Source organism: Dermacentor andersoni, unplaced genomic scaffold (assembly GCF_023375885.2).
Source record: "Dermacentor andersoni unplaced genomic scaffold, qqDerAnde1_hic_scaffold ctg00000033.1, whole genome shotgun sequence".
Classification (NCBI taxonomy): Eukaryota; Metazoa; Arthropoda; class Arachnida; order Ixodida; family Ixodidae; genus Dermacentor; species Dermacentor andersoni.
The window spans coordinates 1034389-1061378 of record NW_027314755.1 but is presented as its reverse complement, the minus strand read 5'-3'; the positions used below and the strand labels follow the sequence as shown (position 1 = coordinate 1061378).

The 26990-nt window shown below is 46.6% G+C and overlaps 1 pseudogene; it reads right to left on the bottom strand.

Annotated features, from left to right (window-relative positions):
* Window positions 1-10174: 10174 nt before the first annotated feature.
* LOC129381497 (uncharacterized) lies at window positions 10175-12612 on the bottom strand (annotated as a pseudogene).
* Between the last annotated feature and the right edge of the window lie 14378 nt (window positions 12613-26990).

Here is a 26990-nt window from a genome sequence, read left to right as displayed (position 1 = left end):
ACTTATTCCCGTACCTTTGGACCTTCTGTACCCTATGACACCGACCATGGCCCATTTCCGGAATATACATCAGGAAACAAGCGGGCTGCAGTCGCGGCGGACTACGCGACCCGCTATGCCGTAACCCGTGCTCTTCCGACCAGTTGTGCAACTGATGTTGCGGACTTCCTCCTGCATGATATCATTTTGATGCATGGTGCTCCGCGTCAATCGCTTACAGACCGCGCCCGCACCTTTTTGGCCAAAGTCATTGACGACATCATGCGTGCCTGCTCAATACAGCTTAAATTTACCACTTCCTACCGCCCCCAAACGAACGGCCTCACTGAGCGTTTGAACCGCACCCTTACAGACATGATATCCAAATACGTTTCAGACGACCACCGTGACTGGGACCTGGCTCTACCTTACATAATCTTTGCATACAACTCTTCCCGTCTCGAAACTGCTGGCTTTATCCCGTTTTACCTCTTGTATGGCTGCGAACCGACGCTACCACTGGACACTGTGCTTCCGTCCGCCACAGCTTCATCTAGCGATTATGCCCGTGATGCAATCGCTCATGCTGACCATGCTCGCCAACTTGCGCGCGCTCGTCTACAAGTGTCTCAAGACAAGCAGAAACAACGCTACGACCTCCGTCACCCTGATGTCCATGTTGTGCCCGGCGCCCTCGTGTTGCTTTGGTCACCATCGCGGAAAGTAGGCCTTTGTGAAAAACTGCTTTCCTGTTACACAGGCCCATATCGCGTGATACGCAAAGCGACCGATGTCACCTATGAAATCGTTCTAGACACGCCCTCTACGTCCTCCGCTGTGACAACCAGTGACATTGTCCACGTTGCCCGACTCAAGCCCTACAACTCTCCATGCACCTTGGATATTTAACAGCACCGTGATGGTGCTTTTGCCGCCGGGGGGTAATATTACGATATTATTGAGTGATGCTCAAGAGACGAGCCGCCACGTGAACGACGAAGAAGTTGGTCGGTGCCCTTGGCACGAGCGAGTGTCAGCCTGGTTGCCTGGTTCCAGTGTAAATAGCCTATAAATAGCGTGTAAATAGCATCTTTCGTCTGTGTCTCTACACGTAACAATATGGTCACTGCAGCGCACGTTGCCGAGTGCGTCCACATCTTGTATGATGCCAGGGTTAGCGCAGAGTATAAGGTCCATTTCATTTCTAGTCTCGTCATTCGGGCTCCTCCACGTCCACTTTCGGCTATCCCGCTTGCGGAAGAAGGTATTCACTATCCGCATCTTATTCTGTTCTGCAAAGTCTACTAATAACTCTCCCCTGCTATTCCTAGTGCCCATGCCATATTCCCCCACTGCCTTGTCTCCAGCCTGCTTCTTGCCTACCTTGGCATTGAAGTCGCCATCAGTACAGTGTATTTTGTTTTGACCTTACCCATCGCCGATTCCACGTCTTCATAGAAGCTTTCGACTTCCTGGTCATCATGACTGGATGTAGGGGCGTACACCTGTACGACGTTCAATTTGTACCTCTTATTAAGGTTCACAACAAGACCTGCCACCCTCACGTTAATGCTTTAGAATTCCTGAACGTTACCAGGGGCCGTATAACGTAAATCTATTCCAAAGTATTTTTATTCCAATCTCCTGACGGCAAATTTGCGTAACCACCGACGCAAGGATCGGGCGGTCACCCGCAGGGTTCTCTGAACAAACCCCTCGTTCATAGGAGGTCACTTTTGTGTGCTTGAAAAACGAATAACCTTGCCTGCCCTGAGCGGCTTGTCTTATCTAATTGGCTCACAGAGGCGAGGAGCATGCTCAAGTGGAGAGGGATTCAGTGGGTCCGAGCCACTGCACTGCACATCGATAACCGGATGGAGAGGGTGGTGCCGGCGTCTGCGATTGGTCCGGTTTTGTCTTACTTAGCTTACGATGGCTCGTCGACAATTGCGGCGGCACGCAACGGAAGCTTAAGAATGAGGCTAAAACGAATCCTCAGCGAAGGACAGTTGGCAGAACGAGGTCATAAACGTGCCGAAAGTTCTCGAAAACGTTACACGGCCACTCAAAAAGTTTTGTTACACGCAAATAAACTCATGCTCTCCGGCCGGGGCAAATAGCCAGTGTCAGAGTGATCGTCGGCAGCCATCTTTTATTCCTTTCGGAACGGGGCAGCCTGCGGCTATTCAGAAGAAAGTTTTGTTTTGTTCGGCATATTAATGCATCTTTCACGCGCCCGCGTCACTTTGACTTGTTAAGTTCTTGCACTTTTGTGATGTTGCGTGCGAGGCAGGTGAAGTGGGTGCAGCCCGAAAACATTTCACGAATAGCCGGGGGCTAGTGGCAAAAAGGCGTCGAATCAGAAATAACTATTTTTGTTTTGTTCGGTCAAGTTATGCATAATCCGTGTGTACACGTCATATCAGATGGGGAGCTATTGCTGTTTTCGTGACGTTGCGTGACAGACAGGTGAAGTGGGGGTGGTCCAAAAAAGATTTTGACCAGTCACGGTCGGCTGCTGGCAGAATTGGAATAGAAAAGTTTGGGATAGTAATACGTTATAGCGCCCCTGCTATATGATTATTAATCAGGAATCCGACTGCTAGTTCTCGCCTCTCCTCTAAACCCCGGTAGCACAGGGCGTGCCCGTTTTTTAGCACTGTATATGCTTCATTTGTCCTCATAACTTCACTGAGCCTTATTATATCCAATTTACTGCCCTCGAATTCCTCCAATAGCACTGCTAGACTCACCTCACTAGATAACGTTCTAGTGTTAAAGGTTGCCAGTTCAGATTCCAATGGCGGCCTGTCCGCTATCAAGCTACGTATTAACTGAGGAAATATATTTTGCAATAAAGAAATGGGGACTGGCAATTTTACTAGAAGAAAGAAAATATTTATATAAAGACGAACGTTGCGGATATTTCGGCTAAACAATTCTTGATGAATGTTTCCATTTGCGCAGTTTCCTTCGAGAAGTGAAGAGATATATATGCAAGGATGGCAGTGCAACAATGGAGTGTCCGTAACAAAGCAAGGGTGCGCTTTTTGTTATAGCCGTGGCACCATTAGCTGCACTTTCCCTGGCTCATTACGAACACGCGAAAACCTGTACGAAAAAAATTACCAGCAAAATTGAATGAACTGATTGGCTGGGTTTGCTTTTCATTATAGTTGTGGCTGCATTAGCACTGCTATCACGGAAACTTGGCCAAATACCGCATTTATATTACACGAACACTTGTACAAAATAATTACCAGCAAAATTGGATGAATTGATTAGGTGGGTTAGCAATGCTTCACGCGAACGCCATAGTTTTGCCGTGAGTGATCGTCCGTGTATATCTCCCTACAACGGTAAGCCGGATGCTTCTGCTTATACTCTTTAAGTTGCATATAATAGAATTATCAAATATTTCACTTGCAGAGTGGATGCGGCAAAGCTACGGATTAATGACAGCTACCTATAGTATGGCTGTCTCCTAGCAACGAATCCAGCCTGATTTCTAGTTTGTTTTCAAGACGAAAAATGTTTTACTGAGCACCATAGAGTTTCTCAATATATTACCCAGAGGGAAATCTGTCGCTGCTGCGCAGTAGTATGCATGGGAACGCTGGTATATTGTGACTTCGGATTGGCATCGTTCTCGGAGAGCCAGGACACCTTGAAGACGCGCCTGGCAAGTCCACTTCCGTCTGTCGCAATGATCCATTTTCTACTAGGAGCTGTTTTAGCTTTATTATGACACAAAAACATGTTTTGTTTACCTATGAGAAGGTGCTATTGCATGCACAATTATATGATACGTAAGAAGTATCAGCGGGCCGCTAAAGTTGGAGGACAGACGACAGGATTCGCGCTCGCTTTGAAACAGCTTGTCGTCTGTTGTTGCTTTTCTTCGCTTGGTCATGCATTGTAGGTGAGTAAAGATGTAATATGCGTTAATGGAAAAATGTTATAAAGATTTTACTTTGAGAACGCGTTATTTGTGTAGCCATATCCACGTTTTAGACGAAGCCTCTTACATCACCAGCCAACTTGAGCCTCGCTGACACAGATACCGTCATTCCCAAGACCCTTAAGAAACTCCCAATACGGTGGCGCCAGATTTCCCTCTAGGTGTTATAGTGAGAAACTCAATCGGGAGCACAAAGCATTGACCACTTGCCATGATACCAACTGATCTTGAAAAAGCTTCCATAGAGTTAGTCATGACGTCATATTCTTGCTTTTAGAAGATGTTGACGCCGGTGAAGTGATAAGGAGTAAGAATGTACCCGCAGTGGTTGCTTAGTGGCTGTGATCTTGGCTGCTGTGCAGGAGGTCGCGAGCTCGAATCCTCGCCACGACGACCGCATTTCGCTAGGGACGAAATTCGAGGACACCCCGGTAAAAAAAAAACCAGGCGGTCCAAATTTCCGGAATCACCCACTGCGGCGTGCCTCATAAGCAGATCGGGATTTTGGCTCGTAAAACCGTCTAAGTTGTTTTTTAGTAATAATGTAGTACAAAGATTACACTGGCGAACTTATTAATATTCGGAAATTATTCGCGAGTATAAAAGTGTAGTCAGCCGTAAAACTAATATGGTGCTTGTCATGTCTTTTGTTTGCCGTGTATTTTCAGCCACTTTCTTCGAAAGCAGTGAAAAGTCATTTGTTCGTAGATTTGCCTATTTATGAATCGAGACTTGGTTCTTGGCTTTTGCTCATGATGTGGCAATATTTTACAGAGACAAAGATTGCGCATAAAACTATGAAATAATTTGTTTCTTTTTCTGGCCGCAACTGGAAGTACTGCCCGCTGTGCGAACTGCCTAGGCTTATGTCGATGCAGCTGGCCACGGAAACCCGAGTATTTTTCTGAGATGAACTGGAGATCGACCACGAGAAAAATCTTGTGGTTCCAGTGCAAAATTTTCCTGATAGGGGGGAGTATTGAATCAAAGAAACAAAAAGTTGTAAAGGTCATACAGGAAAGTGGAGTGAGCATAATTTTTGGATGTATTTAAATGCTTGTGCTTACTGTTAGTTTTCAGTTAGCAAAATCTATCATGTTGTGCAAGCGTTATACATGGCATAGATTTTCGAGCATAAATTGGATATATTGTTTTGTGTATATATGCCTTGTTTCATTTGGGAAAGAACTAACCTGTTTAACCTGCATTATTCGGTGGATAATGGGGGTGCTGGGATTACATTGTCTTACAATACATACCATTAAACTACATTAGCTTTTGAGACAGGCTATTAGTAGGATCATTTTTTTACGGGATGAAAGTGACGTATTTTTACGTACTGTTATTCTAGTGAAAGTTCTACATTTGCGGAGTCGGTGATATTATCAACAAATTAACCAAAACCGACACAATATGATTTATTAAATAGGTAATCTATTTTTCTTTACTGGAACCATATTTTTCAAATGAATTGTCTTCTGCGACGAGGAAGAAGCTATATGGGAATGTTGATGTTTTCTTGTTTTCTACCTCCATGTCGCACGATTTATAACTTAGGACCTCATACCCTAGAAACAAAGCAAGGGCTTCCTTGTTACGTATGTTAACTGCATCATATGTAACAAACCGGAAACTGCTAACCTCAGCTAACTCTGCTAAGCTCTGCAAACCTCTGTTTTCACGGATATTCTTGACTGGGTGAACGACACGCGAAGCTTCGGCTACAGCTTCGAAGAACATATAAGCGCTTTGTGAGCTCATTACGCTTTGTCTCAACGTTGTGAGCAGCGTATACGGTTCTTGTAAATCGCCCGAAACAATCACGCCTACGCTTATTTCATCTCCTCACGTAGAGATCATGCGCATAGGGCACATGTGCCGCGATGTAGAATAACACATTCGAAATAATTTTACCCAATTCATGCAACGAACGGTACGGTCTGCCAGCATCCATTGTTAGTATAAGTAATCCCGTTCAATTTATAAATGCTTTAGTTAACTGCATTTAAATCATGAAGCGTGCGTTCAATATGCCAAGTGACTTTTCCTTGTATAAATACTATATTTGCAACTTGTGTATGTATTGACCTATCATTCCCAACTTATGTATTCAAATCAGCATGAAGAGATCTTATGGTTAATGACTACAATTTTTTGTATTTATGACGTATAAATTAATGAGCTAGCATAACTTTTTATTGTTATCTATACTGTGTTTTTCCTATATATAATTTTTGCCTCATTTATGTAGACTCTTCCCTCTTTATAGTATACTTACCCTGATAGTCCTGTAAATAAATGAATAAACAAACTATAGCACAATGTTAGCTTTTCTTTCTTTTTCTTCATTAGCGCTTTGCATAAGCTATTCCGAAATGGACTGGAGACAGAGAACGCACAAAGTTCGCTGTGACGGATGTTATTAGCCTGAAACATTCCATATCATTTTTTATATCACATATACACAGAAAATTATTTACTCCCTCAAAGGTGCCTTCTTGTCGCATGGGCAACACACCTACCGTTATTGTTTAACAAAAATTGATAAAGGACGACAATAGATGTTTAACTAGACGTGCGGTAACAAATGGCATAGTTAAAAACATTGTAATCGCCCTGACAGCCTTGGGGGCAGAGAAATATCCGACAAGAGAATTTCACAGCGATGGATATGTAACTCTTTAGAATATTTCTGTGCGCCCAAGGCTGTCAGGTCTCTCCAGGTCAGTGAGCATGCATTGCAATTTGTCCCCTGCGTTAGTTGCCTTGCTTGTTGCGTAAACATTTGGCAGTGTATGTAAAGACACACAGGCGCCTCGTATATGAACTATAAAAAATATGTGGTGAATACTGAATACTTCATTAGATATGCCTGCCAAATAGCTTCTTCGACAAACAATTAGGGCACTTGTCGCGACAATAAAGTTCAGCCAGAGACTAGCCGCACTTATGCGGTGTCCTACACCAAACATTGTTGGGAAATAGTTGTGCTTAATAATGCTTGAAGTTGCCTGTGTCGAGCAATGGAGAACAATGAGGAACACCTGTGTAGTTTGTGATAAATTTTAAGGACGAATACACCATAAGAATCGCTAGTCTCAGAATTCCTGTTAAGGGGACCTGCATTCACGCTGACCGTATTATCTTCTGCATTTAAGGTACGAGCAAAAAGCGAATAAGCAAGAACCAATTGCTGCATATTTGTTTTTTCTCAGTGGACCAATTGCAATGCATGCTGACTGACCTGGAGAGACAAAGCAGAAGGGTGGGTCTAAAAATTAATCTGCAGAAAACTAAAGCAATGTTTAACAGATCGGAAGAGAACAGCAGTTTACGATAGGTAGTGAGGCACCGGGAGTGGTAAGGGAAGACATCTACTTAGGGCAAGTAGTGACCGCGGATCCGGACCATCAGACTGAAGTAATCAGAAGAATAAGAATGGGCTGGGGTGCGTTTGGCAGGCATTCTCAGATCATGAACAGCAGGTTGCCATTATCCCTCAAGAGAAAAGTGCATAACAGCTGGATCTTACCAGTACTCACGTACGGGGCAGAAACCTGGAGGCTTACGAGAAGGGTTCTACTTAAATTGAGGACGACGCAACGAGCTATGGAAAGAAGTGTTATGGGTGTAACTTTAAGGGATAAGAAAAGAGCGGATTGGCTCAGGGAACAAACGCTATTTAATGACATCTTAGTTGAAATAAACGAAAAGTAATGCTCATGGGCAGGACATGTAATGAGGAGGGAAGATAACCAATGGTCTTTAAGGGTTACGGGCTGGATTCCAAGGGAAAGAAAGCGTAGCAGGGGGGGGCAGAAAGTTAGGTGGGCGGATGAGATTAAGTTCGCAGGGACAACACGGCCACAATTAGTACATGACCTGGGTAGTTGGAGAAGTATGGGAGAGGCTTTTGCCCTGCAGTGGGCGTAACCAGGTTGATGATGATGAAGGAGAAGGCTGTCAGAAAGATTACATAGTTTTCAACTACGCCTTTTCTCTACGTCTAGTTAGGTTTAGTTACCGTGCTCTCAATTTCTGTAAGTCCTAAAGGTACGGGTGTTACCCGTGCGATGAAGAACACCCTTAAAAGTGTAAACGTTTGGCAGTGTATGTAAAGACACCCATCCGCCTTGTATAAAAAATATGTAGTGAATACTGAATACTTCATTAGATATGCCTGTCAAATAGCTTCTTCGACAAGCAATTAGGGCACTCGTTGCGACAATAAAAGTTCAGCCAGTGACTAGCCGCACTTATGCGGTGTCCTACACCAAACTTTGCTGGGAACTAGTTGCGCTTACCAATGCTTGAAGAGGCCTGTGTCGAGCAGTGGAGAACAATGAGGAAAGCCTGTGTAGTTTGAGATAGATTTCAAGGACGAATACACCCTAACAATAGCTTCTTTCACAATTCCTGTTAAGGGGACCTGCATTGGTGCTGACCTTATTATCTTCTGCAATTAAGGCATGAGCGAAAAGCGAATAAGCAAGAACCAATTGCTGCATATTTGTTTTTTCTCTAGCTCATAGGAAAATATTAATAGTACTTTTGTGCATGAAAAGCTATTATTGACTTATGGCAGAAACAGTTTGATAATTTAGTGAGCTTCAGCAACTGTGGTCCTTTTCGAGAGTGAAAGAACAGACCTCGTTACATTGGTGTTGTTACGATATGCTTAGCCAAATATTGTTACTAGAAAACTCAAGAACGTATTCGTGCAGGCCGATTTCAGTGGGTGGACGCACAGGCATATCTTTGAGGAAGGTTTCCTGTTTGTCCACTAAGTGTGGATAAAAGTGATGCGCTGTTCGACCTAACGCTTCTTCCTCATAAAATAAACTACAGATCATGGCGTATTAGGTGCTAAGAGACAGCCATGGCACAGATAGCTCACGTACTTTTAAATAACGAATAGCTTTTAGGCACCCACTCTGTAATTGAATGATTTCCTTTTGTTCATGTTGCAAGTGAAAGGGCCCCGCAGGGGGGTCTGCGCCAGCAGGCGTTTGGTGTGTTGCGAAACCACAGACCCGAGCACATGAAGGTTCGACCCTCCCGCTGGTAGCCGTGGGCGGCTTAGCCGTGTCTGGGGAAAGGAGGATACTGGAGGTTGAACCGATGCTGGGTGTTTGGACCTTTAAGCCCCCCCCCCCCCCCCCCCCCCCCCCGGTGGAGGCAACACACCTCTTTGGCCTCTGCTTCACGTAGACGGCACCCCCGGACTGTCCAACCCGGGGGAAATCGGTAGTTGCCTTTTCCTATCCTCCTCTCTAATCTCAGTCTTTCTTTTGCTTTCGGTCTTTCCTGTCTCTTCCTACCTTAATTTTTATTTCCACTTTTCCCAGGCAGCAAGGGTTAATCTTGTGTGGTATAGCCAACCTTGGTTTTAACAGATTTGGTTATAGTAGTGTCGTACAGCTGGCGCATGAAGGCCGTGTCCTTTCACCGTCCTGCAGCGTCCCCTTGTTGGGCTCCATGGTGAGTGGCTGGTGGTGCTGCCGAATTTCCGCATATATCTATGGCAAGTTCTTTTCCACCCCTTCCTGATCGCCCTCATAAATGAGGGCATGCCGAAGAAGTATTTAGGTTCTGTTGTCGTCATAATGAAAGCTTTCCCAAATTTCATGTCATTCACTCGGAGAAAACCGCAAAGTCCGCGAGAATGATCTCTCCTTTTCTAGTGTCTAAATCAATAACCGATATTCTTGGCCAAGGCTTTAAAGTAACCAAACTTGCAAGTAGAGATCTTTTGGAACTCCGAGATAAAAATCAGTTTGAAAAGCTTCCGAATCTTGTCTTTTGGTGATGTTCCAGTGAATGTGACACCGCAACGCACCATGAACACCAGCCGTGGTGTTGCGTCTGATAGTGACCTGATTGATCTGACAGAGGCGGAACTATTTGAAGGCGGGAGTGACCAGAATGTGATCAGTGTAAACGAATCAAAATGAGGCGCGATGGTAAAGAAATTCAGACTAAGCATCTTATTCTTACATTTGGTTCAAGTGTTCTGCCCGAAACAATCGAGGCAGGTTATGTGAATATCAGGGTGAGGCCGCACATCCCAAATCCCCTCCTATGTTGGAAGTGTCAAAGGTTTGGCCACAGTTCCCAGAACTGCCGTGGCCGACAAACCTGTGCAAATTTAGCGACCATGAAAATCCGCCCGAGTCATGCAAGAACACTCTACAATGTGTGAATTGTGAAGGGGAGCACTGTGGTGTTTCGGCCCTAGCCGGACGCCGAGCGCAGCCGGGCAGCGGGCAGGAAGGAACTGAGCCTGGCCCCCGATCCCGGCACGATAACAACAACAACCTTTATTTCACGCAAGCAGCATATATAGAACACACTCATGTGACAAGTGACGTCCCGGACAGACAATGTTTCAGACATCAGGGCGAGAGCGTCCGATAACGCAGACACATGACACGCGGCACAGGCGCTATCAGCACCCCGCGTGTCGTGACGCGTGTCGAAGAGATAAGGTCTTTGACGTACGACAGCGCTTGCTCTTGGGCTGGTCTCCATGTCCATTCGGAACCCTTCAAGAGCAAGTGATGTAAAGGTGCCGTTTTCGAAGCCAAATCTGGTATGAATCTTGCCAGATGATTAGCCATACTGAGCAGCCGTCGAACGTCAGACACGTTAGATGGCGTCGCCAGTTCTTTGATAGCAAGAACTTTTTCAGGATCCGGCTTGATGCCATCTCGACTAAGCACACAGCCAAGAAATTTTATCTCAGTTACCCCAAAAGAACACTTTTCTTTGTTTAGCGTAACGCCGGCACTTGCGTGACGATCTAAAGTAAGACGCAGGCGCTCGTCATGTTGAGCCTTGTCGTTGCCAAAAATGAGCACATCATCCATCATGTTTATCACGCCTGGGATTCCTTCAACTATCTGCGACATTTTCTTCTGAAAGAACTCGGGTGCTGACGTTATTCCAAACGGCAGTCTTTGAAAACAGTATCGCCCAACTGGCGTTATGAACATAGTTAACTGGCTTTCGGGCGACAACTTATTTTGAAAGAAGCCAGAGTTGGCGTCCAACTTCGAAAACACAGAGGTCCCACTTAAACGACCGAGGCTATCATCCACTGTCGGCATGACATAGTGCTCGCGAAGTACACTTTTGTTTAATTGCGTCAAGTCAACGCAAATACGAACCGCTCCAGATGGTTTGAGAACTGGCAATTCCTGCGCACCAATCTGTTCGTTCATCTACTTTGCGGATCACACCATCTCGCTCCATACGCTCTAGCTCCAGCTTAACTCGGTCACGCAAGGGTAAGGCTATGCGACGCGCAACATGAATTGCAAGAGGTATCGAGTTCGGCTTTAGTCTAATTTTGTATTCTCCTTTTATCGCTCCTAGACCACTGAAAAGCTGCGGGTAGGAAGCTTCGACGGCTGTTGCGTGACTGACCGAGTCTGCGAATCTAATAACTTCTAGAGCTTCAAGCGCTGGGAGACCTAAAAGTACGGAGCGTAATGGTGAGACCACGTACACGATTTGCTGGACAGTGTTTTGTTTCCACTGGATAGTGGCATGAAACTTTCCCAAAACATTCAGTGGCTCATTCGACGGGCCTGTTAGGATGAGGTCGCACTTTTCTAGCCTGGTAGGCAAACCGGGAAACATTGAGGGCACAACGGAAACTTCAGCAGCGGAATCTACTTTAGCGAACAGCGGAGTGCCGTTAATGACGACCTGTACATACCGAGAATTAGAGTACTCCCTGTTCACCGCGCCAACGAAATACGCCCCCTTGTCTATATGGAGAGCTGAAAGTTGTACCTTCTTTCGATCACGTACAGCCTTTTTTCGACATACAGCTGCGAAGTGTCCGGAACAACCGCCGTAGTTGCATTTCGCTGCTTTTGCTGGGCACGAGGCTCTGTGGTGCGCTTCTGGACCGCAGTTAGCGCATGACCCGGGTGTGCCTGGTCGGTAGGACTGTGCTCTGGGGCGCAGACCTTGTATTCCAGGTGAAGGGTTCTTTGACGAGCTGCCCAAGTGCTGTCCTGAAGAATGCTTTCCGGGCTGCCCTTGCTTGCTGACCGCGTCAAGCTTGCTGGTCGCCGGTACCAAGGGTTCGTCGTCGGTTACTCGCAGTTGTTGCTGCTGTCGTTGGACGGTCTCCTTTAGGCGCGCTTTTGCCAAAGCGCTGGCGAGAGTCAAATTCGCATCCATTTGAAGCGACTCGGGGAGCTTCGCATCCCTGAGGCCGACAACGAACTTGTCGCGAATCATGCGCTCTTTTTCCTTGTAGTCGCACCGGTCCGCCAGCGTGTGCAACGCGGTAACGAATTGGTTGACTGACTCGACGTTTCTTGAATGCGACGGTGAAAGCATGCGCTCTCAAAAACAAGGTTTCTTGCGGCGACGAAGTACTACTCGAACTTCTTTCTGACGACTTCGTATTGCTTCTGTTCTTCTTCGGCTAATGCAAAAGTAGCGAAGATTTCTCTTGCTTGCCTACCCATCGTATAAAGTAGAGTCCGGACCTGCGCTTCTTCACTCCGCTCATTTAGGCCCGAGGCGCAGCGGTAGTCATCAAAGAGTTCGATCCAAGAAGGGCATTCGGAAGTCCGGTCGAAGTCAAACCTTGGCGGAGCTGGAACCGCGAAAATGCCGTGAAAGGGATTGACTGCGTTGGCTTCTGTCATGGCGGCGGTTGACGAAGTTAAGGCAACGCCCCTCCGGATGCCAGAGGATCCCACTTCTGACACCATGTGGTGTTTCGGCCCTAGCCGGACGCCGAGCGCCGCCGGGCAGCGGGCAGGAAGGAACTGAGCCTGGCCCCCGATCCCGGCACCATAACAACAACCTTCATTTCACGCAAGAAGCATATATAGAAAACACTCATGTGACAAGGGACGTCACGGACAGACAATGTTTCAGACATCAGGGCGAGAGCGCCCGATAACGCAGACACATGACACGCGGCACAGGCGCTATCAGCACCCCGCGTACTTGCGGTCCTGCCCACATTGGTAAAAAAAGGAAATAGTGGCAATCAAAACCAAAGAGAATATTTCGTTTAAGGAGGCACGCAGGCGCGTATCCTTCTTACCGAAGAATAGCTTTGCCGAAGTGGCGCGGCAGGGGGCAGCGCCACAACGGCCTCCGGCGGCTGTCCGGCCCACGCCTAGTGAGCCGGCAGTGACGTCACCTGCCCCCTCGGCGGTTGCGGCTAGCGATTCTCCGTCATCCGAGAAGGGGCCATCGACCTCCGGGCTGGTGGCCTCAAGAGCCTCATCCTTTGCGAAGAGGCTTTTTCAATAAACAAATCGCTCACAAGAGCGGGTGTGCAGCGCTTCGCAGGAGGCGATGAACATGACACCAAGTCAAACGGCACCACTAGCGCCTAAGGAGCGGCGAGAATCGCTCGACGGCTCCAAAAAAATAGAAATATCGCATTACAGGACAGGAAAAGGGTCCTGTAACCTAAATTCTTCTTCTAGACACACAGCACTAACCTAGTTTCCGTTATAGATACCCAAATATTACAATGGAACGTGAGAGGACTTCTTCACAATCTTGATGATGTTAAAGTACTCCTTCACAAATTCACTCTAAAGGTGCTGTGCGTCCAAGAAACACGCCTAAAAGTGACACAGACCAACTTTCTAAGGCAATATGCCACTTTCCGCAAAGACCGCGAGGACGCACAAACCTCCTCAGGGGGTGTAGCCGTGATAGTCAATAATGGGTGTTCCGGTGCTTGAACATTGTCTTATGGCTCCAGCGAAACTGTTAGCGCCATGGCAGTGACAGCTGATAAAGCGTGACACATCCTTTGTAGAGGTCACTAAACACGCGCCAGAGACACATATCAAAATGCATTTCTTGGAGCTGCAGTACAAGTACTCGTGCACAGAGTTTAACACAGACGCTTCTAAGTCGCATGCCGGGGTGTCCTACGCATGTTCATCGACGATTTTTGGCGACGATTATCAGTCCATCCTTTACGGAATCCGGTGTACTGCACCCTGAAACAAGTATATTTACGACTGAGGCCCATGCACAATTGTCGGCAGTGAAACATATCAGAAAATCTAATGTTCAAAAATCAATTATATTTACAGACTCCTTAAGCGTCGTAAAAGCCTTGAAGTCACTCTGTAAACACAAAAACCCTGTACTCACTGAGCTCTATTCCATTCTCTGTAGAGCGGATATGTCTAACCAGCATGTCATTATATGCTGGGTACCTGGCCATAGAGGCATCGAGGTGAATGTACTAGCTGACGAAATGGCTACATCAATCAACTCGCAAGCTATTATTTTCTTTTTTATATTTTCTATTATTTTTTATTATTTTCTATTTAGCTTTTTCTAGAGGATGCCGCTGTGATGGTAGTCTTCCATAGCACATGCCTACAGGCCCTTGCATCCCAAGGACTCTGTTAGGGCAGTAGTGCTTATTGGAAAAATGTATATCTGTGAGATATATCACTAAATCATTATTATTTCGCAATGTGTATTTCGTGTCCATTGTACAGCCCGGTAACCATCGGCATAGTTTTATCTTGTATAGGTTTTATGCACTTTAGAGCGACTGTTTTTAGGCCCCTTTACAGCCACCGTAACATCTGCCCTTCGTTATTCATAGCTCCATTGCAAACGCATTACCACCGGCCTGGCGCTCTTTGGCCACATTTGGCCCTTGCGCCACAAAACACCACATTCATCAAGTGAAAGAGCACAAAAAGAAGCATCTCGCCTTTCGTCCTGGGGACGTAATCTCGGACGAACACCTTTGCCGATACTATTGCCTTTGCGCGAACGAGTGCTGAATGAGCCAATCAGCTCATCCGGTTTTGCTCATGCAGTCAAATTAGCGCGCACTGAATGTCACTAGGCGAAGACGATTACGTCCCCTGTTTCGAAATTTCTTGACATTTTGACGCTAGGTGAACACGTGGCAATACTCTCAGACTGCGCATGGAGCCGTGGCATAATGAAAAACGCGCTCTTGCTGCGTTAAACAGACTACATAGGTGCCCTGGGAACCTTACCTAGGTTTCTCTTCATATGCCGAAACGTACTAGGCAAATGCAGATGATGATCAAACAAAAGTTAATTGAAATTGTTGCAACGTGTATGTTTATATAGAACATTTTCTTTTCTGCTATGAAAACAATGTTGGTCCTATCTTTTTTGGGGGAAATCTTATTTCCCTATCTACTATTTCTATCTCTACACCACACTAAGGCATGACATCATAAAAATTTTACAGCTAAACGTATAAGAGTAAATCTTGGGTACAAAACGGCAACCTTTAAGGCACCGCCATATTTCACTAAATTTTGGAACACTAAATATTTCCAGGTGCCCTCAGCTATCCTCTAAGAGAGGCGAAGACAAAAGCCTTCTAAATTCTACTGTCATAAGCCTAATCTACGTTAGTCCTCTTTCTTCCGCCGTAATCAACCTCTATCCACATTATTCTACATTATTATCCCTAATTTACTTTCATTCATCCTAATCCACCCAAATCCACGGTAATCCTCCTTCATCCAGCTTAATCAGCAATATTCGACCTTAATCTACCCTAGTTCACCTTGACACCAATAATACACCTTAATCTACTTTTATCCATCGCAATCCACCTCAATACATTCACTAATCAATATTTCATTAGCTGTGCGAATCGTTATTTGTACAGGGCTGGACATACTTCTGGCCTTCCTTGGGTCTCGTGATATTTTCGTATCTCACCACGCGACCTTGAAACAAAACTGAGCATTCTCCTTAAAAATATGATTTAAAAAGTATCATTCACGAGTAGCACTTCCGTATGGACAATGTACAAATCTAGGTAGGGCTGTCGAGGATATATGGGCAGATCCCCATGTTGTGTTATCATCGCCGCTTGAGCGATAGTGGCGGCGCGACTATCACGACAGCTTGCTATATTAGCCCAGTCATGCGGCCACCGCGCCGCATTCCACTACGAGCCGTCATGGAATAAACCACGTTAGATTGTGCTAACGCCTCTTCCTTCGGCTGCGGTTTTCACCCCGTGAAAACACTACATTGGCGACGAGGATGGGATGCTGAGCAATTTTACGGCAAGCTGACATGGCAACGGAAGGTCCGGCAGCGGCGGGTGCAGTGGCGCAAATCGTGGGTCGACTTGGACACATCGAGCCCTATGACGAGTCCACAAGCGACTGGCCGTCGTACGAGGAACGCTTGTCATCGTTTCTTCAGGTCAACCGAAGACCATAGACCCCGAGGACAAGGTACACGCTTTTTTGAGTCTCATAGGCCCAAAGACGTACAGTCTTCTCAAGTCGTTGACCGCGCCGGAATTGCCGTCAGCTAAATGTTTCGAGTTTTTGAAGAGACTTCTTGGTGACCATTTGTCACCGAAGCCGTCGGTAATAAGCGAACGCGCAAAATTTCACAGAAGAGCACAACTTGAGACTGAGTCAATTTCGGAATATGTTGCGCAGTTGCGGAAATTGGCACAGACATGCGAATTTGAATCCGCCCTTGATCAGTCGTTGCGGGACCATTTTGTCTGCGCTCTGTGCCGAGAAGATATACCGCGCGTGTTATTCACGGAGGATAACAAGCTAACCTTCCAGAAGGCCGTAGAAAGGACGCTAGCCATGGAAGGGGCGAAAAAGAGCGTTGCAGAAGTGCACGCTTCGGAATCAAGCGTATCAGACGTTCACAAAGTGGGAGCGGTTGGGAAAACTGATATGACGCAGGGAAATTGCTACCGCTGCGGATCTGCGAAACATGCAAGCAGACTGTGCCCGCACGTTGCGGCCATCTGTTTCAAATGTGATAAGAAAGGGCACATTCAAAGAATGTGCCAAGCTAACAAGAAGAGAACGACGAAGGGAGCGCGTCGAAACGTAATGAAGGGGTTGAGTCCCGTTCAAGCTTCTGTTAGCGTGAAGGGAATTGTTTCGCCTGGTATGGAGCCGATAAAAATTTCAGTGCAAGTACAAGACGTACCCTTGGAAATGGAGCTGGATACGGGGGCTACTGTGTCCGTAATGTCTTTGGATCAGTTTCGTCAAATGTTTCCCTCCATCAAGGTCGTGCCAACGACGCTGAAGCTGCGGACGTTCGACGGAGCCATCATCCAGCCTGTGGGAGTGGCTCACGTTGCCGTGCAGTACGGAGAGCAGAGGGCCCAGCTGCCTTTTTACGTCACGAGAGAAAAGGGACCCCCTCTGCTAGGTCGACAATGGTTGCAAGCCATCCGACTCAACTGGAGCCGTATTTTCAAGCTCAAAGCTATTCCCAGGTGGGACGTTTCTGCCTGTTCCAGACTGCGCGCTCTTCTAGACAAGTACCAGAGTTTGTTTCGGGACGAACTGGGGACAATTACAGAAGAAAGAGCGACATGGTCCCTGAAAGAAGGTAGCGTGCCAAAATTTATGAAGGCAAGAAGTGTGCCTTTTGCATTGCAACCAGCAGTCGAGGCTGAACTTAAAAAGTTGGAAGACATGGGAGTCATTTCTCCAGTCGAGTCAAGTGACTACGCGACGCCGGTTGTGCCAGTAGTAAAGGACGGTGGCTTAAGACTATGCGGCGATTATAAGACCACCCTAAACCCTTGTCTTGAAACTGATCGCTATCCACTCCCGAGAATCGACGATTGTTCACAGCGCTCGCAGGGGCCAAGAATTTTCTAAAATTGACCTAAATCGAGCCCATCAGCAGGTAGTAATGTCAGAGTCGTCAAGAAAGTATTTGACACTAAATACTCATAAAGGACTTTTTTGCGTAAACAGGCTGCCGTCCAGGGTTTCTTCGGCACCTTCCATTTTCCAAAGAATTATGGACACAATGTTGAAAGGCCTGAAAGGTGTCAGCTGCTATCCGAATGACGTTCTCATCACCGGCAAGACGTCAGACGAGCATTTTGCAAATCTCGAAGCGGTTAACGGAGCGCGGCGTTCGAGTAAAGAAAGAAAAGTGCTCATTTTTCCAAACGGAATTACGGTATCTGGGTCATGGTATCAGTGCAGCAGGTGTTAGCACAACGCCAGACAAGATAGAAGCACTGATGAAAGCGTCCGCACCCACAGGCAAGCAGCAACTACAATCGTTTCTGGGCGTTGTAAATTACTACGGGAAGTTTGTTCCTCGATTGTCTACTCTGGCGAATCCACTTTACAAACTGCTGCGTCGCGACCAGCCATGGCTCTGGGATGAATCGTGTCAAAGGGCATTCGAGGAAATCAAGAATGCGTTGGCGTCATCCTCGATCCTGGCGCATTACGACCCAGATAAACCTTTGCAAGTGGCATGTGACGCTTCCCAATACGGCGTGGGCGCAGTACTTTCTCATGTAACTGAAGATGGAAGCTCTCGGCCTGTGTTTTACGCGTCGCGCACATTAACCGAGGCCGAAAAGAAGTACAGTCAGCTAGAAAAAGAAGCGCTGGCCATTATCTTTGCCGTCAAAAAGTTTCATTTCTACATCTATGGGAGATGTTTCACATTGATTACGGATCACAAGCCATTGCAAACAATTCTTGGGCAAGAAACGGGCATTCCACCAATTGCAGCGGCACGCTTAGAGCGATGGGCTGTCACGTTGTCCGCTTACAAGTATTCGCTCGTGTACAAAAAGTCCAGTGACAACGCAGAAGCAGATTTTTTTTCAAGGTTCCCGCTCCAGGGTCCTGAAGACGGCACGTCTGAAGGCGAGGAATCGTTTTATGCTTTGCGTCTAGACTCTATGCCGGTGTCCGCTAAACAGATTGCGCTCGCTACAGCACGTGATCCGGTGCTCAGTAAAGTTCTCCAGCTTACAAGCATAGGCTGGCCATTGCATTTGCGAGATGCGAGCTTAAAACCATTCTTTGACAGACGTTTGCAGATCGGCGTGCATCAAGGTTGCCTCATGTATGGCCTGAGGGTTGTTATTCCGTCCCCTCTTAGGGAAGCCGTGCTCGACGAACTGCACCTCGGTCATCCCGGCATTGTGCGGAGCAAGGAGCTGGCTCGCAGCTATGTGTGGTGGCCGTCAATTGATGCAGACTTAGAGACGAAGGTACGAAGTTGCCAAGCCTGCCAGGAACAACGCAATGATCCAGTTAAGGCACCTCTGCATCCCTGGTCATGGCCGACCGCACCGTGGAGGCGAATTCACTTGGACTTCGCAGGACCTTTCCGAGGAACTATGTTTTTAGTCGTTGTAGATGCTCACTCGAAGTGGCCGGAAGTGTTCGTTATGCGAAGCACAACGTCCGAGCGTACTGTTGCCTGCTTGCGTGAACTTTTCTGCCGATTCGGAGTGCCGGAGACGGTGGTGTCCGACAATGGACCACAACTGGTGTCCGAAGAGTTCAAGGCGTTTATGCGGAGCGTCGGGGCCAGACACGTCAAGAGCGCTCCCTATCACCCAAGCACAAACGGTCTGGCGGAGCGTTTCGTGCAAACGTTGAAGTCTGCTCTACGCAAGTCATCTCCCGGTGAGTCTATCGAAGAAACACTTCAGAACTTATTGGCGTACAGAAATACGCCTCACCCTAGGACTGGAGAAGCTCCAGCTAACCTATTGATGGGTAGACGATTGCGCACCAGGCTGGATGCAATGAAGCCTACAGTGGAGGGGAAGGTGATGCACAGTCAGTTCACCCAAATGCAGCAGCGCAGGAGCAACAGGGACTGTTTTTGTGTTAATGACAGTGTTCTAGTTCGCAATTACCGAGGCCCAATGAAGTGGGTTCGTGGAACCGTTCTGAAGAAGACAGGACCAGTCTCGTACAAAGTCATGGTAACCACCCCCCGAGGCAAGTTCATCTGGCGTCGACATCTCGACCAGCTGCTGGCTGGCGCCGGCCCTATGGTGACACCAAGGGCATCCGACTCCGAGTCCATCCGTCCAGCTCCCGCTCCTCCATCAGAGACATCGGCTCCGCACAGGCGCTACCCGTCAAGACAACGCCGTCCACCCGAGAGATACTAAGCCGTTCTTTAACTATTGTATAAGCATACAAGTGCACCCTCTAAAATAAAGAGGAAAGAGTGTTGTGTTATCATCGCCGCTTGAGCGATAGTGGCGGCGCAACTATCACGACAGCTTGCTATATTAGCCCAGTCATGCGGCCACCGCGCCGCATTCCACTACGAGCCGCCATGGAATAAACCACGTTAGATTGTGCTCACGCCTCTTCCTTCGGCTGCGGTTTTCACCCCGTGAAAACACTACACCCCATGTGATACAAAATCCATAGTCGCGTAACGTGTTCCTCATCCGCTATCTTTCCGGCAAAAATAATTCTGAACCATGCAAACTTAATCACGCATACTCAGCCGCACACAACCTCTGTCTAGTGCAAAGAAGGTACTGAAGTAATTGAATTTGTCAAAGTTGAATACGCTAGAATAATTGTAAAGTACGACTTACGCGAAACCTACGTTGCCTAATGGCGTCTAATTGTAATTTGAATGTACGAGGAAACATAACTTTCTTGTGCAAAAACTCACGCACACACCCCTTCTTCCAGCAATTCTACCATACATAGACCGGCCACGGCGTCCGAAGTTTCTACGTGCCGCGGGCGCAAATCTCGGAGGCCGCGGAGTGCCAGGCCTGATTCCGTGCAACACCTCTACATGGCGCTCGACTCGACAGCATCGCGGCCCACGCATGAGGCCGCATTTCTACAGAAATCTCGCTTTCGTGCAAAACATTCGCCGTCAGCGTTTGCCGTTAAACATTAAGGTTACTTCAGCTGCAGCTGATAGGAAGCCTAAAAAGCAGTCGCAGTTCTTTGAATGCTATCGCGTTCCACTCTTGAAGGAAAAGCTTAAGCGTCCTCCAATTTCTTATTTTTTCAGCAAAATTGTATATCTCCAGGTTTTAGTTAAGTTTTATACTGCGTTGAAGGATGCGATTGCACATGCCTGAACTAGATGGCACCATCTTACTGAGGGAGGCTTCGTACCGCGTTGATAACGAGTCCCGTTTGAATTGTGTGTTGTCGTCGGCGGCTGCTCGCCGACGCAAAGCAGCAATATGGCGGCGCCCGTGCAGGTGGCGATGTCAATGCATGGGCGCTATGAGAAACTTTTTCCTCTAGATTTGGTCATATCAAATTTATGTCTAAATGTTGCAGTCTGTGTGATACCCGGTAGCTTAGTGTCTCAGGCATTCCTCTGTTGAGGTGAAGGTCAGTCATTCCATCGTGTCCACCTCGAGCAATTTTTGAAAGGAGCGAAATACACAAAAAGAAACATTCGCATACTTTGATTTAGGTGCAATTTAAACAATCCGAAAACGTTAGAGTTAGTCGTGATTTCCCCATTATAGCGTGCCTCATAATCAAAGGAGGTGCAAATTTCGACACATAAAACCTCATCATTCAATTTCTTGCGTGATGATCAAACAACGTTTCAGAAGCATATGTTTCGGTCACTATAAAAATGACTTGAGCAAGCGCTCTAATTCCTGATGCGACGATTATCAGCCACCTTTCCCTTATCTTGAGGAAATGTTACCTTTTTTAGGTTTAATTACGTTTATAAAAAAAATAGTGTCGCCCCTCGCAGTCTGCTTATGTTTAATTTTTATTCGGGGTTTTTACCATTACCCATATTAATTTGTGAACTAAAGAAGGCACGTTGATTTTTGTGCTTGGAAATAATGGGTAACTTGTGCGTAATGCGTAAGCGAAGTCAGAAGGGTCTTATTTAACCACAGCCATTGCAGAAAATTGCGCATTCTAGAAACACGGCAGCATTTTAAGTGTGCTTCAGGAACATGAATACTGCTATAACATAAAGATGAGCTGCTGTAAGAACATGATTTTTATAGCAGTCCTTTCGCTGGTTCATTTCCTGGACGCAGGTTCATTGACTGTACCACGTGAGCAGTCTATAAAATCCCGCTCGGTTGTAAAATTTGCTAATAGGGGAAACCGCCAAGTGATTTAATGATGACCTGCGCAAGCATGGCCCTTCACTAAAAGGTAACCCCTACGGTCATCTGGCTGCCCACTGTAACACGTCCGATTGCACCCAATCTTTAAGAAGTGTGAAATAATTGGAAGATATAGTGAACAGCACGCGGGAGAAATCTTTGAGGCCTATTGCGTATTCACAACTGGCGACGCATGGGTCAGTTCTGCGTCCATTGCGCAGTCTAATAAAGAAAGGGATTATCCCCGTGGCTAAACACTTATCCCTCTTTTTCCTTCTTTTGTGCCATCTTCAATGATGTCTTTATCTGCTTCTTCTGCAAATAAAGCATTTCGTTGCTAGTCAGCGCTCTGCCCTGTGCTCTTGACTCGCTCGTGCTGTGTCGCGCTGTTTCTATTTTCTTCCAATGATGAACCAACCAGCTCCTTTGAACACACTGCTAAATATTTGGGAGCACTTAGATTATCAAATTTCTCGCAGAAGAATATCACACAAGTTTAAAGAAATTTCTTCAGTATTTGCGGTAAAATTTTCATTATTTAAATTAGCCTCCCCTTATTTTGTTCTTGCTGACTACCTTTTTGAAAAAAGATGCCTTATTTGGAAAAATACATTCAACCTAAACAAGAGTACATTTTGTGAATAAAGAAATTGTGCTTCATGTCTCGCCCTCTTATTACGTGATAACGCGCCGGTTTGCTGAGTGGAATTGCCTTAGCCAACATCCACTGTGCACTTGCAATTACATATGGTGGAACAGAGGAGTTTTGAATCGTGCAACCTATTTAATGTAAACACAGCTTCTCAACAGACTGCTATTTTGGTTGCGTTAGTGTTTGTCGAAAGGCATATCAAAGAATTTTGCATTTTCAATGACTCTTCCAAGGCAAGCGTCTTTAACACCACATCACACTCAAGAACGCAGATTCCGCAGCCGAGCGCGCCGACAGAGAAATTAGAGTAGTCACATCTGACGGCACCGTCATCCCACATGTTCACAGAATTAGAGTACTGGGCTTGCACCTGTCTACCAACGGCCACAACGGCGAAACCGTACGCAGACTAGAGCGTGCGGTCAATGAAACGATCCGATTACTGAAACGTATCACGAACAGACATAGTGGAATGAAAGAAAGCAATACAATCCGCCTGGAACAGGCATTCGTAACCAGTCTTATAAAGTACGTCGCCTCCTACCTCTAGTGGCAGGTGGCCGAACGAACTCAACTAGACCGCCTCATCCCCAAGGCGTACAAACGTGGCATTGTATTGCCGATCAATGCCAGCACGGATAAGTTTCTCGAACTGGGTTTACACAATACCCTAGACGTGATAATAGAAGCACACAACGTCGCGCAGTACGAGCGTTTGTCAAAAAGCAGAACCGGACGACACATCCTCGAGACGCTGGGCATCAGCTACCACACACAGCAGGGCGAAAAGATCACGATACCCACACCGATTCGCGAGCGCATCGCCGTTTCGCCGTTGCCCAAGAACATGCACCCGACGCATCACGTTGGCCGGTGCAACAGGCGCGCGCGAGATTTACAAAAGAAATACGGCAGCAACAAAGAAACTGTTTACATAGATGCGGCCCGTTACGAGCGGCGACGTGGTTTCGCGGTCGTAATCACGGACCACAGCGGAACTTTCGTCGCGAGCGCGACGATACACACGGAAGAGACGGAGGCGGCCAAGGAAGCCGCGATAGCCCTCGCGGTAGTCACCACGGATGCCGAGGTGATAATAAGCGACTGGCAGGCAGCGATACGAAACTATGCTAGCGGCCGGATCTCCCGCGAGGCGGCCTGCATTCTCCAAATTCAACAGGGCAATATTTGGCACAAAAACGACAGTTTCCTCGCATGAACCCCAGCCCACACGGGCCCTCCACTCCCGGGATACGAGACGGCCCACGCCAAGGCTCGAGGACTTACATGCCGAGCCGCGGCGCCCGCCGGCAATCCCGACATCTCGCCCACCGTGAGAGCGATGTGGGACTGGAAGGGGGGGGGGTCGCATGACCACCTTCAGAGACATCCCGCAACACTACAGATTGAACAGATGCAAATACCCGCCAACACACGCCAAACTAAACAAGGAACAAGCGGTTGCCTGGAGGCAACTGCAGACACACACATATCCTAACCCGGCGATCCTTCACCTCTGCTACCCCGACATTTATGCGTCCGACGACTGTAAAGCGTGCGGAGCCAGAGCGACGCTGCAGCACATGCTGTGGGCATGCACCGGTAGCGAGAAGCAGGAGTCCCCGACGAACAAGATAGAAATGGCAGTCTCCAACCGAGGGGCGCGTTGGGAGGCGGCCCTTCTCAGCCACGACCTCGCCGATCAACTGTGGGCCGTCCGGCACGCCGAGAAAGCCGCCCGAGTCCAAGGACTCCAGGCCGCCACCTAAGCTGGGGTGCTTATGGCTCCACCCCATCCAAATCGCCAGACATTTGCAATAAAGTTTTAACTCTTTCAAGGCAAGCGTCTTTATCAATCCATCAGCTAGACTTTTACGTTCAACATTAGTATCGAAATTATCCGACACGACCCAGGGTTTATTATGTTACAGCAACACTGTAAAACTTTACGGCATGGTATCGCCGTTTACACATACGATAGTGTCACGACATTGTTACCTTAGGTTGGTTATTTTTTTAGTGATCTAGATTTGTTGGCCAACTAACTTCTAAGAAGCCTTCATAACAAGACTTTTTGATAACATAGCTCTAAGATGTATATGTGTATATATGTATTTGTCCGTCGCATGTATACGTTTTGAGTTCACATTTTAAGGTGACTTACCAATTGATTTCATGCCGTCAAATGGTTAGTTGTATCTAACGTCATCTGGTGACAGTTTACAATTACCCTTTCTACCTTTCCGCAGGCTATGAAGTATCCTGCATAATTCAACTCAACTTCTGTCATACATGAGATCGTAAAATAATGACCCGCCGCTTTTTTTTATTTCTGTATGCAAATGCAGCATCTGTTTGGAAGTGTGAGCATCTCCACACCATCCCGTGAGCAGTGAAGTTACGTGGTCTTCAAGGGGTTATTCGTGTTTAGATGTAGTAAACCATAGGAGCAAATCGAATCTACATAATCAGCGAATTCTTGATTTCTTCATTTCGAAATATCAGTGTTTATGTCTCCCTCTAAAATTATGTTATGATAAGCAGGTTTGATCAGGAATGCAGACAATTCAGATAACAGGTTTATTAATGAAATAGAAGCCATCTACCCTGCCAATACCAGGACTGTAGCTTTAGGCTTCGATAATGTAAATGTGCAACCGTTCGTAACAAAAATATAAATGCCACTGTCCTTGCCCAGATCACAACACTTTTATAGTCACAGAAAACCTGAAGACCTTCAAGAACATACGCTACGTATTCAGGCTGCGTTATACTTAGGTTTGTTATTATGAGGAAGACTAATTATTTCAATGCATCTTTATTGTACCCAGTGCTTTCCGATAATTCTGATGCAATAGTGTGCCACGTCTATAAATGGTGTGGCACGGGTCCTATTTACCCGAATCCTTCTTTTTACCCAGTTGGCGCATGAATTAGGCCCAGTGGACATGCCGAAGCTATTCTTAACAGATAAGCTTTACTAACAATTTTCTTCACGCCAGCTCCCTCGGTGTTCCTCACGAGGACCATTCCATTAGAGCTCCAAAGAAATCTTGAGTGTCTTATTCTCAGCTACATTCTTTGTTTCCAATACAGTCTCCTCATTTCAGTCTCGAAAATCTAGCTGATGAAAATGTTTTCTGCTATCATGATTCTGAGATTGATAAACCATGTGCCTCATTGTGTTATGGAAGTAAATATGATAATGATAGGCGGTATCTTTGCTTCCCTAGCTGGAAACCTATGAGCTGCATCAGTACAATTAGCAGTCAGCGATGGAAGGGATATCGAAGTTTGCTGCCAGTGATCTCAAAACTAACGTTAACGACTTCATTCCCATTTGCTTTCCCACTTGGCTTCCGACCATGAATGTTAATACTGTGCTTTCTTGTAGTGCAGAAAACCATGGTCGTCCTGGCTAAGCCTCCAAACCAACTATGCAAGAGATGTGCATGGGAGGATGTGCGGAACCTAGTTTAGGTTCTCTTTTCTATAAATATCAGCTAATCTTACAAGTGGCATTTCTAGCGTGACGTTGAAAGTGCGTGCACTTGTCGCGTGTCTAAGACATTGTCAAGTTAAAAGTCTTCTTGTTGAAAACAATATTGACGTATTGGTCGTTCAAGGAAAGTGAGCAAATGGTTAAACGCCTACAGCAAGGAAACTTCACTTGGGTCAACTTGCCTATAATTGCTTAGCATTTCCTAGAAATTTTCCTATTTTCTTAGTCATCATCATCATCATTATCAGCATGGCTTCACCCACTGCAGGGCTAAGGCCTCTCCCATGCTCCTCCAACTACCCCGGTCATGTGGTAATTGTGGCTATGTTGTTGTTCAAGGAAATTTTCCACGTCTCAATAATTTTTCTCGTCGTATTCGAGTGCTGATTGCCGTGTTATAGTTTGTTAACGAAGCTTTCCCTCAAGTCTAAATATTTTAAGGCAGTTTGTCGTCTGCGTATCATGGCCGCGTACGCTTATATCGCCTTCCGTTTCTCTACCACGGGTGCGCTTTAAAACCACGGCACTGCAATTTTGCTTCACAGACTCTCCTTTCCTTCCTTCTTCTCCTCCTTAAAACTGGCTCTCTTAACTACTACACGCAGAGACAAAGCAACAGCGCGCGCATTAGATCCCATAGATGAGATGAATATTTACAATTATTATTAGGGTTATAATTGTATTCGAGTGCTGATTGCCGTGTTATCGTTTGTTAACGAAGCTTTCTCTCAAGTCTAAATATTTTACGGCGGTTTGTCGTGTGCGTATCATGGCCACGCACGCTTATATCGCCTTCCGTTTCTCTACCACGGGTGCGCTTTAAAACCACGGCGCTGCAATTTTGCTTCAGTGACTTTCCTTTCCTTCCTTCTTCTCCGCCCTTAAACTGGCTCTGTGGACTACTACACGCAGAGATAAAGCAACAGCGCGCGCATTAGATCCCATAGATGAGATGAATATTTACAATTATTATTAGGGTTATAAT